This window comes from Diceros bicornis, chromosome 1 (genome assembly GCF_020826845.1).
Source record: "Diceros bicornis minor isolate mBicDic1 chromosome 1, mDicBic1.mat.cur, whole genome shotgun sequence".
NCBI classification, from domain to species: Eukaryota; Metazoa; Chordata; class Mammalia; order Perissodactyla; family Rhinocerotidae; genus Diceros; species Diceros bicornis.
The window spans coordinates 40,638,781-40,652,806 of NC_080740.1; the positions used below are offsets into that span (position 1 = coordinate 40,638,781).

Genomic DNA, 14,026 nt, shown 5'->3' on the forward strand with positions numbered 1-14,026 from the left:
AAAAAATAAAAACACTGTTCCTATTAGTTAGTATATGTTCTGTTAGTATAAATTTATGGTGACAGAACCAATAAAACTCTGGGACTTTGCCCTAAGTATTTATGTAGTTTAGTATAAGGTAAGGCCTTTTGTTGACTCCTAGTGAGCTAGGATTAACACCAAGAAATACTCAAAAGCCCTCATTAGAAAGTCAGCTTTTGTGGACTCATAGCATATACCCTGAGGAGATTATCTTGTTTTATATCTTCATTATAACACCCTTCACAGGCCCCCAAATAGAGGACTCATTATGGGTGGGATCATGTACCTTCCTTCATGACCACCTCATAAATAATTTCCTCTAGTGGAATCTAAGACAGATCTGCATCATCAAGGAATGTCCCATTTCACTTAATACCTGTTTAAGTTTCTCTTTAATGAACCAATTCCCATATCCAAGCAAATGATCCATTAACAGTAAGACAGGTGATACAGTTCTACAAATTGCATTGAATGGAAAGCCACATATAGAAATGTTTCCAAACAGGTATATCCAACATGACTATTTTAGAATTAATTCTTTATGCCGTAACTACTTTTACCTGCTGGGACCTTGATGGGCTGCAGAACAGAGAAGGAAAGGGAAGCGAGGCAAACATGGATAGACCCACTGGGCAGCTCTAAAAATGTGTAAAACTCAGGGCCAGCCCAGTGGTGCAGCAGTTAAGTGCAGGTGCTCCGCTTCGGCGGCCTGGGGTTCACAGGCCCGGATCCCCCCAAGCGCACACTGATGCACTGCTTGTCAAGCCATGCTGTGGCGGCGTCCCATATAAAGTAGAGGAAGATGGGCAGGGATGTTAGCCCAGGGCCCATCTCCCTCAGCAAAAAAGAGGAGGATTGGCATCGGATGTTAGCTCAGCGCTGATGTTCCTTGCAAAAAAAAAAAAAAGGTGTAAAACTCAAATGTTAGCAGGATAGAGGAGATAGGCTAAGGATAAGGTTATTGTTAAAAACATGCAGAAAGAGGGCCGGCCCCGTGGCTTAGCAGTTAAGTGCGCACACTCCGCTACTGACGGCCCGGGTTCAGATCCCGGGCGCACACCGGCGCGCCGCTTGTCCAGCCATGCTGAGGCCGCGTCCCACATACAGCAACTAGAAGGATGTGCAACTATGACATACAGCTATCTACTGGGGCTTTGGGGTTAAAAAAAAAAAAGGAGGAGGATTGGCAATAGATGTTAGCTCAGGGCTGATCTTCCTCACAAAACATAAATAAATAAATAAATAAAACTGTTTAAAAAAAAAACATGCAGAAAGAGGTAGAGATAAAAGAAAGGGCAGTGTGGGATTGGATTTGAAGCCTAATTTGACATTCTCCCACATGAAAAGATTAAAAAACAACAACAACAAAGAATTCCCTAATTAAACAACTCACCCTCTTCACTGACAAACACAAGAAAAAACAATGCTTTATTATTTTTTTAAAGGTTGCCATCTGGACTCTATAGCAATTGGTTTTCTTTTAAACATTATTTAAATTAATCCCAGTAATTTTGACATTCTATCTAGTTCATTCAAATCGGAGTTTAATTATACTGAGTTTTTTCATTTTGTGAATCCATTTATTAGCAAATGGCCAGCAAGGAGAAATGACTCCTTAGGGGCTGAGCCAAATGTCTGCTTAAATTAAATGAGATGTGTCAAAAATCAGAGAGTATGTCTGGGAGAGTACCCCAAACACATTGGTTACCTCCAGGAACTGGGTGGCTGGGAGACAAGAGCAGGAGAGAGACATCTCATTATATACCCTTTGTACCTTTTAAATTTTAAACCATGTGACTGTACTGTCTATTCAAAGAAGAAAATACAATTTAAAAAATTAAATTAACACATTTCCCCTAAAACATTAAGAAGACCTACAACAACATAATCTATTAGGAAAATCTTATTCTTGAAACAGTAAACTATACAGCAAATGCCATTCTATCCCCCAGATTGATGAGCTGTGCTATCTCACACTCAGCAAGAAAGCACTCAATAAAATGCCTTTTGGAGCCAAATAACAGTACTCCAAAAGCCATTTCAACTATTGTATTTCACTGTGTGTCATCATACATTAGCTTTTTTTTTCCCTGAGGACGTGTTCCACATTTTATTTACATTTTAAGACTATTTTTAATCTCAAAATCACATATTCATGCACTTATTTCCTTTTTGTTGATTTCACTTAAACTTAAATGCATGGTTTGTCAAATAAATACTGTAAACAAATACTTACCATGTCTGTTACATGTAACACACAGGAACGGCTTTTAACAGAAATTATCGACCTCCCCCATGACATTTTTTTTAATTATAAATACAGGTATCGAAACAACCCTGAACATATTTTTGATACTACTAGTAGTCAGCACCCACACCGCTTCAAAAATTAACACAATTTGTGACAATATTCATTGTACCTGCTACTTTAGACAATTTCAACTGAAGCTCTTCCACTAGGCAAGATGGATAAACCATGCCATTTCTGTTTTTCCTTCTTGAGATTTTTACTTTTCAGAAACTCACATGCTTACACAGCCATCTGACACTTCTTGCCATGCTTTCATCTTGTAAACCTGAATTCTATTTTGAGTACTCCAGGTTTATGCTTAAATGACAGTGCCTTAACAAGAGAAAAAAAAATTGTGCTGCATTTTTCCTCCTTTTATCTAAAAACATCATGAGTGTACATATATTAAATATATTCTTACAAATGTCCGGGTCATGTTTACCAGCTGGCATTCTTTTACTTAATGTGTGGGTATTCTGCATTGTGATATTTAAACAAGACATTTACATGAGTAGAAGGTTGCTGACTTAAGACAAATTTGAGATCCACTAAAATTAATTGTTGTATGTTTGTCCTTCTGGTGGCTGTGGAAACTTCATATTTTCTTTGGACATCATTAGACGTCTTAGCTCTTGAAGTACAACCTTTTTTGTGTGTGTGTGAGGAAGATCAGCCCTGAGCTAACCTCCATGCCAATCCTCCTCTTTTTGCTGAGGAAGACTGGCCCTGAGATAATATCTGTGTTGATCTTCCTCCACTTTTATGTGGGACGCTGCCACAGCATGGCCTGACAAGTGGTGCATTGGTGCACGCCCGGGATGTGCACGCGGGCCGCCAGAGCAGAGCGTGAGCACTTAACCACTACGCCACGGGGTGGCTCCTTGAAATACAACTTTAATGCTACAAGAATTTTGCCGTTTTGCTAACCCTGGTATGCTCCGTGCATCCACCATTCCACTGGAATTATTTATTCCATTCATATTAATTTTGGTTACAAATCTAACTGATGGAGGAGCTCCTGGGTATTTAGGTCCACATTCTACTTTCAGGCTACATATTCTGTTTTCATAATTTGTCCTTGGTGGCCCAACAATCATGCCTGTCCACCTTGTAAGTGTCATGTCTTCATCATCTTCAAGGCCGCAGCTAACCATACCATCGCTTACTCCTTTTTGTCCTTCTTCAAGTTCTTCCAACAGCAAAAATTACGAGGAACTTTAACTCCTGTGGAGACCGCCATCTTCTCCTGCAGCCCGATGCAGCCACCTCATCATACATTATTTAATATACTCTTTAGGGAAAAGATAAGTGTAGTTCCAAAATTAATACTTTTAGCTCCCATAGATAAAAGGGTAAGTTAGAGTATAGAGGGAAAGCAGTGTTAAGTTTCTTTCTCTTTTTATGTCTCAGAAGATTTTACTGATCCCAGGGCTGACAGAAACATAAAAATCAAACTTTGAAAAAGGAGGATGGACAAGCCCATATATGATAGACCTGTGAATTATTCAGCATAGCCTATTTTAAACCCTACAATGAAAAATATTTCAAATTGACTATATTATTACTACTGACAGGGATTAAAATTACTGAATCCATTCACGACAACAAAGAAAAGATCTTGGAATTACTTCTCTTTAAGGCTAGGATTATCAAGAAATTGGATGGAGACATAAAAGAGCAGCCAGCAGGGTGGTATACAATAGGTGGGAGAGCATAATGACAATAGTGTTTTCTTAGGCCCACTTCTTTGACTCTAGCTCCATACTAATAATCCTTCCTCCCTTCCTTGCTTCCTTCCTTCCTACAAGATATTATCCCAGGCAGTGGGAATTCTAAGAGCTCTCTCCTAGACAGGTACACAAATAACCAAACAAATCACAAACAGCTAATAAATGATTGATGCTGTAAACAAAGAGCTATGGACATACACAGATGTGCAGATTCTGGTGTATTCTGACCTGGCCACATTCTAGTGCCGTGAGTCCCAGTGTTGCCACAGCGATGTCCTTGATCCACTGCAATGAAGATAAAGTTTGGATTAAGGGCTGTTGTATGGGAAAGGGAATTTAATAAACAGCCTATTGTAAGTATATGAATGGGTAAACACAACTCTGCTTCCCCTTTGGAATTAATGGAAAATTTTTTTTCTGCTAAAATCTTTGTTAATTTATTACAATTTTAAAAAGTGTTTATCTGTTTAAATGATCGATGGCAGTGCTTTGAATATTTGAGAGCAATTCATAATGTAAAACTACTATTTTGCTTTGGAATGCATTTGAGGAAGAGTAGAGCTAAAGGTTTACCTTCATTATTACATTTTTCTTGGGCTAATATTAAAATTAATTTTAATCTATTAAGACAATAATGAGCTTTAAGCAGAGTAAATCAGATGAGGGAAAATGCCAACTAAAATTTTGCCAGAGGTAGCCCATAAAGAAGGTAATGGGCTATACCTCCACTATACATGCAAGGCATTTAAATCCAAGGAAATAATGTCCTATTCTTTTCATATTTTTCATTAAAAATGTTTACCCAACACTTCATACTTTTTCAACTAATGCCAACTGGCTATGGCTTCTTTTAGCTGCTTCTAACCTTCAGATCAAGGTTAGATTAGATATAGCAAGTCTTAGTGATGGCATAAACAACCTCCTTCAGCTAAATTGACCTGCAATAGTAAGGCAAAACAAAGCAAAAAATCTTAGAGACTGAGATGTGAAGTTCACAGAGGAAAGGAAAACATTCAATGTACTCACAGAGGCATTCATCTAACAATATTTATATAAGTGCCTACTATGGCCCAGGCATAGGATTGTTCTAGAATTGTTTGTATATGTCTAAATCTACAAGAAGCCCCAATTCTGACCTCATTTAAATTTGTGATAATGATAGTTAAAACTAGGAATATCAGAAGGAGCTTATATGTTATGTTATTTAAAAATAACAAGGACACACAGTAAGTGTCATGACTGACTTAAAAGCCCATGCACTCAACCTCTGTGTTGTACTAACTTTTGGAATTTTAGCAATGAGGAGAAAAGAACTGGTGTTATTTGTGTGACTATGAAGTGGCTCACATTGGTGTCTTGATGGTGACTGCTCATATACATTATTTCAATTTAAGCCAACTTCATTCTCCAATTTTACCTTTCAGATGAACCACATTCCAGTTAGGTATCCAGTTTTGGCTGTAGAACTAATAGCTAATATTAACTGAGCCTTTAGTATGGTCCAAGTGCTGGTCTACTTCATGAGGTAGGTGCTATTTTTGTCATCACTACTAAAACCCTGAAGGGTTAAGTTCACACTGCTAGTGAGCACCAGAGCCAGGATTCAAACACAGGCAGTCTGGCTCAAAGGCTCTAAGTCACTGCTCTATACAGCCCTTCAACTAAAAAAGGCTAATGAGCCAATAGCAATGATAAATCTTGTGTCTTAAGAAGTGAAAGTCAAAGCAGAGTGCCTTAGAGGACCCAGGAGTTCCATCACTTTTACAGCATAACCTTACCTCTTTTGCTGCTAACCCTGTGAGGGAGCTAAATTTTATGTCAGAATTAGGCATCAAAGGCAAGGGGAATGGCAGTAGTTATTCAAGTGGCCTAATGACCCATGGTATCAGCTCCCACTGAAGATCTGGTCATTAGCACCACTCACTTCCTAATGGAGCAGCTGGTAAGGTTCACCAAGGTCTTACTATTTACTACTTTGGAATAAACATGAAATTCTTCGGAGAAGATAAATTTCTTCTCTAATTGCCCATAAGTTACAGAATCTCTGTTCCTCCTGTCTTACTGAGTCCACAACCTTGGGTAGGTTCAATGCCTTGTTCATCTCTGAAATGTCTCATTAATGACTGAGTGGAATGCACACTATCATTACAAAATATTAATTATACTTATCTTCAGGATTATAAACATAATTTTAATGAGGTGACATAAATTATTGTTTATTTAGTGCTTTAAATTTTCATAATCTTATTTACAAACAATTATAATGTCATTTCCAATCCTTAGTTGCAGAAACAGAATAATAGTTTGGCAAGGTGACTTACTTAAAGTTACATAGCATATTGGTAGTAAATATTTCTAGCCTGGATTGCTCTTTGTTCAAATTCAAAGTTTTTTGTTTTTAGTTTTTTGGTTTTTTTGCAAGGAAGATCAGCCCCGAGCTAACATCTGCCAATCCTCCTCTTTCTGCTGAGAAAGACTGGCCCTGGGCCAGCATCTGCGCCCATCTTCCTCCACTTTATATGGGACGCTGCCACAGCGTGGCCTGACAAGCGGTACATCGGTGCATGCCCGGGATCCGAACCGGCGAACCCCAGGCCGCTGCAGCGGAGCGCACGCACCTAACCGCTTGCACCACCGGGCCGGCCCCCAAATTCAAAGGTTTTATGCCAGTGACAGTCTAATAACAGTAGCAAAAATGTATTGAGCACTTACCATGTACCAGGCACTGTGCTAAGCACTCTAGGTGCATAATCCAAGTCTCACAACCCATTTTACAATATAAATATTATTATATATTATTATTAATAATTAAGTGATATTAATTATTAATATTATTATTCCCATTTTACAAATGAGAAAATGGAGTCTTAGAGAGGTTAAATCATTTATCCAAGATTGCATGCTCATTAAGTGGCAAAGAATCAGGATCCAAACCCTGGTCTCTCTGACTCCTAGGTCTTTATTTCCATCTAAACCCTGGGGAATGGGAGTATACATACAAAATATTCCCCTTACCTAAAAGTTTAAAAAGTGAGGGGATGGGGAGAAGGGTTGCACAAATGCTGGCAATGTGCCATGAACAAGGAAGTATGATTATTAGCTTAACCCTCTAAACCTGAGGTCCAAAAAAAAAAAAAAAAGAAAAAAGAAAAGAAAATGAGGATATGACATGTTCTTGTGTTTATTATTAAGTTCTACATTGCTTATGTTCTAAATAAAAACCTACTGGGTAAGGACAATGAATTGTGGTTCAGCTGGTTTACTGTAATACTTCTCTCTGTGTGCAATGTTTACTAACAACAATGCTAGATAACAATAACAATTAGGAAACCATTAAGTGATAGCATGGAATATTGGTTTTAGGTTATAAAAGAATACTACAAAAATAGAAATGATACTTGTGGGTACATATATACAGATACATGCACACACACAGACACATATACAAATGTATATTTGTTATTCAGGCATCAGAATATTGGCCATGTCTATAAATTGCTTTGTGCACTTGAATATCAGAACATGACTGCTTTACCAATTGAATAACATCTTGTTAAAAGTAGAAGCATTTGTACAAATTTACGCTTATCCAGAATGAGTTTTCAAAAACTTGTAGCAACTAGACTATGGTGGGAGAAAGTATATCAACAGAATTGATCATGTGACACAATGTTTTTCTTAAAGCTAAATGTTAGGTCAGTTAAAAAATAAGGGGCCGGCCCAGTGGTCTAGCAGTTAAGTTGGTGCACTGTCCTTCAGGGACCTGGGGTTTGCAGGTTTGGATCCCGGGCACAGACCTATGCACTGCTTATCAAGCCATGCCATGGCGGGCATCCCACATATAAAGCAGAGGAAGATGGGCATGGACGTTAGCTCAGGAACAATCTTCCTTAGCAAAAAAAGGAGGATTGGCAACAGATGTTAGCTCAGGGCTAATCTTCCTAACCAAAAAAAATAAATAAATAAGTGAGACTATTTATCAGGATCAAGATATACTGTATTTATAATAGTAAAAACAGAAGCTTTTCAGGTAAAACATTCTATTTATTAATCAAGAATTATGCTTTACCAAATTACTTCCTTTCCTTTAAATTGCTTCATTTGGGGCAGGGATCAAGGTACACACATTTTCCACAATAAACATATCATATCTTAATTTGTCACCCAACTGCTCTAGCCACCCAAAATGTGTACAAGTCCTTGGACCGCCAATCTGTTTCACAACCTTTGCTTGACCTGCTCACTTTGCCTGGAAAGCACTCTTTTCCCTTCTCACTCTCATCTACCAGACTTACCTCAAAAGTACCTTCCTCTAAGAAACTGTTCCAGATCCATTACTACTCTCCTTCCCTATTTAAGAACTGACCGTTTCCTCCATATTGTGCCTCCCTACAGATTGCCCTACATATGACTTCAGTCATGGTATTTATATCCCTTATTGCATTTACTAACTTACATGCTTCTCTCACGTGACTAGATTGTAACACTGACATTCTATAATAGACTCTTTGAGCCTCTCCAAAGATTTAGTTTTTTGAGGCATCATAAAGGTGATGATCTTAGTTGCGTGCCAGAGCATTTCCTTAAGCCTTTTGTATGAGCTCCTACTTTTAGGATAGCTACCTCCTTAGGAAACAGAATATTCAAAATTCTTTAATTTGCTGACCATTCTTAATTGGGCTCCTTCTGAGATCAAGAACTCTCTTGAGCGGCTCCAGAGCAGCTCAACTTCATGGACAACCCCAAAAGCATATCTGCTATCCCTGTAAATGTTAAAGCTCTTATCTAGCTAACGAGCTCTAGGGAACATGGTGAGTTCTCCCATTTGAGCAGATTCTTCCTTCTGGCAAAGGGTTATTATATTCTAGGGGTGAAATGAGTTGTTTGTTTTTTAAGTGTATATTACCTGATATTTTTCTGTTTTAGTTTTAAAATATGACCCATTAAAAAAACAAGGTTAAGTCTGCATTTTCTAAAGGGATTTCTAATAAATCTATTCAGGAGATAGATTTCACGAACAGAGGTTAGACAGTTATGAGCTTCCTCTTCTTCAGGTAATGGAAGGCAAGCAGCAGGATTTAAAGAATTATAACAATGATCAGAAATACGAAACAGAGAGAGTAATAGGATTTCATAGGAGGTAAGCTTATTTACTAAGAAATGTGCTATGTTTTCGGGGAGAACCAAAGATTATACGGCATGAAGGAACATCATATTTAAAGGAGGCCCTCAAAACAAGTTGCTGATGTCCCTATTTATTTAGCTGCTGTGAGTACTGTTGTTAGATAAACCTCAGTGGGAAGCTGTTGAAGGGCTCATTTTAATTCAAAAAAGCCTTGTTCATGTTTAGGTTCTCAAAGAAGAGGTTTCCTTACCAAGGACTTAGTTAAGTCATATAGCTGCTTTTAACAGACACTGTTCAAAAACATTGTTATTTCAGAAGAGTTGGGAATCTACTGCCTGAAAAAGCCAGTGCCACCCAGGAATCTTCTTAATTGTGTCTTAGTTCCTGGCTTGGCAAAGTTTTGAATAGCCTGTAGTCTGTCAGAAGTAAAGGATTTATCTCTTCAGGATAAATCATGTCCTAGCTAATAAACTTTGATAAAATTACGAATTCTTTTGGGGAAACTTATGGTCTTTCTGAGCTAAAACTGTCTAGTAGGTAGAGAGACAGAATCAGTCTTAGGATTTAGATCATCTTCAGAACAAAACAAAAGGTCATCCACATTTTGGATATACAGGTAGAATCACAGAGAAATTTACAGCCTTTGAGGTCTTGGTTGTGGAATTGTGAAAAGTAGGAGTGTGCCTCAGTAAAATTTTGGGCATAATTGTCCAGGAAAATTGTTGATTTTCCCAGGAAAAGGCAAACAAGTATTAACTATTTTGATCTAAAGGAAAACATCAAACCGTGGAATTTCCTGGGAGAACCATCAACTCTTCAATAGAAGGTATTGAAAAACAGTTTACACCCTGAGACTTGCCACAAAATTCTCACCTTGCTGTGTCCACCATTTCCAAACTATAACATCCATGTAAACCATATACGATCCATACCGAATCCTAATCAACAAGCCCCCCTCCTGACTGCAATTTAAAGATCTCCCTTAAATTTCAAACTTCAAAATCTCAATAAATATCCCAACTTTGTCCTTCCCTCTCTGAGAGACTACTGAGACTCTGTTGTAGTAGTGTTCTCTCTTACTGCAGTAAAAAATAAACTCAGCTGTGTCTTATCAACAGGTTGTTTAGGTGATTTGAGGAAGCCAGCATTTGACAGTCCTTGGAGATTAGGGATTGTTTTATTTATTTTTGTATTTTACAACATCTAGTGAATAGGATACCTAGTAAACACTTTAAAATGTTGCAAATCAATATTTCCTGAATGAATTATTTTGAAGTCTAGAATGTTCAGCAAGTTAGCAAGTCTCTTTGTGAGAGGAGGTTGTTCTCATGAAGGGTGGTACCACCTCTTAGGGAGCCTTTGGGTTAGGGTTGCCAGATTTAGCATATAAAAATGCAGGAAGCTGGAGCACAGAGGACTTTTAGGGCAATGAAACTACTCTGTATGATATTGTAATAGTTGATAAATGTCATTATACATTTGTCCAAATCTATGAAATGTACAACATCAAGAGTAAACCTTAATGAAAACCATGGTCTTGGGGTGATAATGATGTGTCAGTGTAGGTGCGTCAATTGTAAGAAATGTACCTTTCTAGTAGGAGACATTGATAACGGAGGAAGCTACGTTATATGGGGGGAAAGGGGGAATATTGGAAATCTCTGTACCTTCCACTCAATTTTGCTGTATACTTAAAACTGTTCTAAAAGAATAAAGTCTACTGAAAAAATACAAGAAGCCCAGTTAAATTGGAATTTCAGACAAACAACAAATTATTTTTTAGTATAAGTGTGTCCCATATAATATTTGGAACATACACAAAAAATTATTCTGAAATAATCTGAAAACCAAATTTAACCAGGCTTCTTGTGTTTTATCTGACAACTCTACTTAGGATATATGTAGGGTATTTTTGGTTGACACACTGTGAGATCAGGGGAGTGGGGTGTGTGAGCACTACTGGCAGGGGCCAGGGACACTGAATTTCCCAAAATTATGGGATAGTCCCATGCAATGAACTGTCCCACCAAAAATCTAATAGCACCACTTGTGAAAACTGACACACTTGTTGGGGAGGAAAAAAACTTTTCCTCTACCCTCTCATGTATAGTAATTGGAGGCCTGCAAATTAAAATGACAAAAGATAGATTAACAGGAGAAAAACGGCTTATTTGTATGCATAAGGGAACTAACAAAAGAAGTAGCTAACTCATTGAATGGTTAAAGTTAGAGGGTCATATATCTAATTAAGTAAGGGGAAAGCAGCAGGAAGAAAAATCTTCTATGGGAAGAATAAGTAAGTTTCTTTAAGAAAGACAAATGGATTTTAGGAGAACAAGGGAAAGATAAGATTGTGATAATGTTTGTCTATGTAGGTACTGGTTGTCTTTCTTCTTCAAGACTATGAAACTCCCTAGGGAGGGGATTTATGATAGGTTTACCATTGGCTTCTTCCTGGGAGTAAAAGCTGCCAGAAGAGGGAATTTATGGCAACTTCCTTTTTCAAAAGTTTCTGCTTTTAATAAAGGAAGCTCCAAAGGTGGCTTCTTTCTGCATCTGTTCAATCTCAAATGTCTTCGGCTTAAAACAATCTTCATACCAATTCTGGGTTCTGTGTGGGTCCCCATTGACTCTTAATCATGAATCAGTTTTCTTCTTTAATGTCTTCTGTGTACAATCTTTCGTAAGGATATTCTTAACTATAAGCAGAATTTGGTAGTAATGTTTCCTGTTTATCCTTAGAGGGAGTCAGTCATGACACAGTGGAAAGGACACAGAAATTGAAGCCTAAATTTTGAATATGTCTAAATAACTTTTTTCTTCTATACAATAGACTCTCATAATAGTGCATATAGTGCTCTCTTTAATCAGTTCTGTATTTCCTTTTTTAAAAAGAAAAATCCAAGGGCCAATATAGTCAAAGTTGTTAAACCTAGAATGTATGAACAATATCTCCATTTATTAATAACATTGAAAAACAAACCAGTGTGGTTCCTTTTCTCATTTTCTATAATAAAAAACATACAAAGATGTTCTTTGAGTTTAGAAGTTACTAATTAGTAACCTAGAAGTTACCTTCACAGCACATGACTTGGTCACAGTCTGAATGAAAAACAGTTGTTTTGTTTTTCTAAGTTTTCAACTTTTGCAGGGATCCAAGATCTGAGAATTAGGTAACATTTCTCCTAATATCAGCACTTTTCTTCATCCTCTAGAACCATATTTAGGATCTGTAGTGTTTTACTTAATACCTCTTTGAGAAGTACAGAGATGCTAAACGTGACCCAATTAAAAATTAAGAGGGAAAGAAAAATAAATACCATTATTAGAAGTGGTTGTCAGAAACACTCTCTGCCAACTTATTTGAAAGGAAAATATCCAGGCTCTTGGCCCTCTAGACATCTACTCTGGAGGCGAAACAGGAGAATTCTAGGAAAAGTTAGTTAGCACTACAAGAAATCTACAGTCCTCCCAATCTCAGTGGAATCCAAAACACAAAGCTATCTTAATCAGATTTATTTTCATATGCTCATGTTTTGGTTTTGGAAGTTTTGTTTCCTATTCAAGTGTGCTATTTTTTCATCTTAAATCTTAGTCCTCAGTTTTTGAGCTTTACCTTAGTTTAACTGAAATCTACTCATACTGGAAGTTCCTCAAGCAAATATACCTTGGTTTTAACATCCTTGTTCCCAGTGAATAATGTAGCAGACAGTTTGGTTGCCTACTCAAAAGCCATTTCCAGTCCCCTCCTTTCTCGCGCATCTTTCTTTAAGGCTAAAATGCCACTTCTTCACTTTCCCAGCCTCCCTTGAAGCTAGGGGTTTGCAATTTGACCCATTTTGAGCCACTGAGATATGATAGGAAGTTTGCTTGGTAGCTTCCTAGAAAGATTTTCCTCCCTGGTAAAAGAAGAGTAGCAAGTGAGGAGAATGCCTTTTTCCTTCCCTCCTTCCTGCTTTCCTTTATGTTTTCTGGTGAGGAAAAATTAGGAGCTATTATAGCCAACGTGTGCCCATCAGGAGAAAGCCCACGTTCTGTTGCTGCACCATCCTGGAACTATCTTTGCTGCATGACACAATTATATGCCTTTATTATTTAAGCCACTGCTGGTTGCATAATCTGTTATGTACAACCTAAAAGATCCTACATATTATTTTTGCATTAGAATATTTAGTATATCCATCATGTTTGCTTTTGTTGATCAGAAAACATGGTTACGCTTCATTTGTTCCTTCCCTGGAATGACTGCTAGAAAGTTAAACAGGTTCTGTGGAAACCTTTGGAGCAATCTAATATTTCAATGAGAAAGGGAGAGAGGAACATATAGACAATTGCAATCACTCTATATAAAACATCATTAAGGGGACCCGTAACTAGGAACTGCCATGCTAACATGAACGTGACTTTTAAACTCAATACTTTTCTAATCCTATCCCATCTCTTATATTCACTCCTGTTTCTAACAGCTTTATTGAGACGTAATTCACATACTATATAATTCACACTCCCTCTTTGAAAAGGATTTGAATCCTACTTCATAGAAAGGATGAAGACTATCAATTTTAACCTTTCTTACTCCACCTCCACCCTCTCAAGTCACAGGTCTCTATTTCTACACTTATCATTTCTAAGTCCAACCCCTCCACTCTTGATACCTTACATCCTTGGTCTTTATTCCATCAAGAATCTTTGTCTTTCCGTTTGTGTAAGGAGCTAGTGCTTAGATGGGCCTTTCCAAAGGGGGCATAAGCAGTTGGGTGTGACACAAATGGGGTTAGCTCAGCAGTGTGGTCAGACAGCAAGAGGTCTGGGCAGGGCAAGACTGCTGACTAGACCTAGACCAAGACAGCAGGGCTTGGC

The 14,026-nt window shown here is 37.7% G+C and overlaps 1 long non-coding RNA gene and 1 pseudogene across 1 annotated transcript in view; both read right to left on the bottom strand.

Annotated features, from left to right (window-relative positions):
* LOC131404427 (uncharacterized) overlaps nucleotides 1–14,026 on the bottom strand; it is a 36,278-nt gene that overhangs the window by 11,441 nt on the left and 10,811 nt on the right. The window contains exon 2 of the long non-coding RNA XR_009219794.1: nucleotides 4,270–4,326. This is a non-coding gene — a long non-coding RNA (uncharacterized LOC131404427). The remainder of the gene's footprint in view (nucleotides 1–4,269; nucleotides 4,327–14,026) is intronic.
* LOC131404422 (ubiquitin-conjugating enzyme E2 variant 2-like) lies at nucleotides 2,510–3,566 on the bottom strand (annotated as a pseudogene).